At 48.3% G+C, this 1,103-nt stretch overlaps 1 protein-coding gene across 1 annotated transcript in view; it reads right to left on the bottom strand.

Moving 5' to 3' along the window:
- LOC143297925 (uncharacterized) overlaps positions 1–271 on the bottom strand; it is a 114,832-nt gene extending 114,561 nt beyond the window's left edge. The window contains exon 1 of the mRNA XM_076610510.1: positions 1–271. This exon is cut by the window's left edge and continues 1,176 nt beyond it. The gene's annotated coding sequence lies outside the window, so the exon portion shown is untranslated.
- Between the last annotated feature and the right edge of the window lie 832 nt (positions 272–1,103).

Here is a 1,103-nt window from a genome sequence, read left to right as displayed (position 1 = left end):
CCGCAAAAAAAGCCTCCTCGGTTTGCTTCAGTCAAGTACATTGACACGCAACACCCGATTTTGCACGCTGTGCTGGGCACCAGTGAAGTCACCGGGGTGGCAAGTCAAGAGGTGGTCTATCTAAACAAGACACACATCTCACTTCTCCTGGCCAAAACACGGCACGCTTGGCCGCACAAGAAAACATCCGCTACAACGCTGAATGATTCCCTGACTTGCAGCACCGCCCGCCCGACAACCGACGAAAACACTTGTCCTCCTTTTCCGTCAATTCTCACCATCGAACACTACAATGACACGCCAGCAGCGCATGACAATGAGGAGCGCGCGGGCACGAGAGAGGGAGGGCGTGGTCAAAACCCAGAGCGTGTCAATCAAGGCGGAGCTCGCGGGCAGCCGCCTTCACGTGATTGGCGAGGAGGTTTTCTCGTTAGCAAACAGCCGTGGAAAGAGGGCGGGGTGCTGGGAGAGAGACTCCAAAAACCAGGAGTTGCCTGGAAGAGGTGGTGGGTGAGTTGGGGGAGCAAGCAGAGAGTTGCTGAGGAGATCCCGTATCTAGATGTGTGTAGTCGTGCACTCCATCGCTGGAGAGAAAACCAATAGGCCCATATAGCAGGACAGCGTGGGTTTGAATGAGGAAAAAAATGTATGTTTGACTTCCATTATAGGTATCGATCGCCGAGATAACGTCACCAGTGCAGTGTTCTTCACACTTTCCACTTCTTAATCTTTCGTCCCAATCACCCAGTGCAAAACTCTTGACATGTTTTCACAAGATGCTGACGAGTTATTGTCTTTGTGAGGGGGGGTGGGGGTGGGGGGGGGGGGGGGGGGGTGAGGGTCGGGGTATGTTTTCCAATCTATTTATTTACTCATTTATATATTTATTTATTTATTTATTTATTTTCTTATTTATTTATTTATTTATTTATCTATTCATTCATTCGTTCGTTGCTTCATTCGTTAAAGTCTTCGTTGCGAAATATATGTATCTCCCCCCCACCTCTCTCTCTCTCTGTATTCATGCTTCTTTACAGTACTTATTTTGTCTGATTGAGTTGTATTATGTTCATGTTAACCCCTTCACTTGGAGCTGAGGCCTA

This window comes from Babylonia areolata, chromosome 23, assembly GCF_041734735.1.
Source record: "Babylonia areolata isolate BAREFJ2019XMU chromosome 23, ASM4173473v1, whole genome shotgun sequence".
NCBI lineage: Eukaryota > Metazoa > Mollusca > Gastropoda > Neogastropoda > Buccinidae > Babylonia > Babylonia areolata.
The sequence above is the reverse complement of the archived record's forward strand: the minus strand, read 5'-3'. Positions and strand labels throughout refer to the sequence as shown.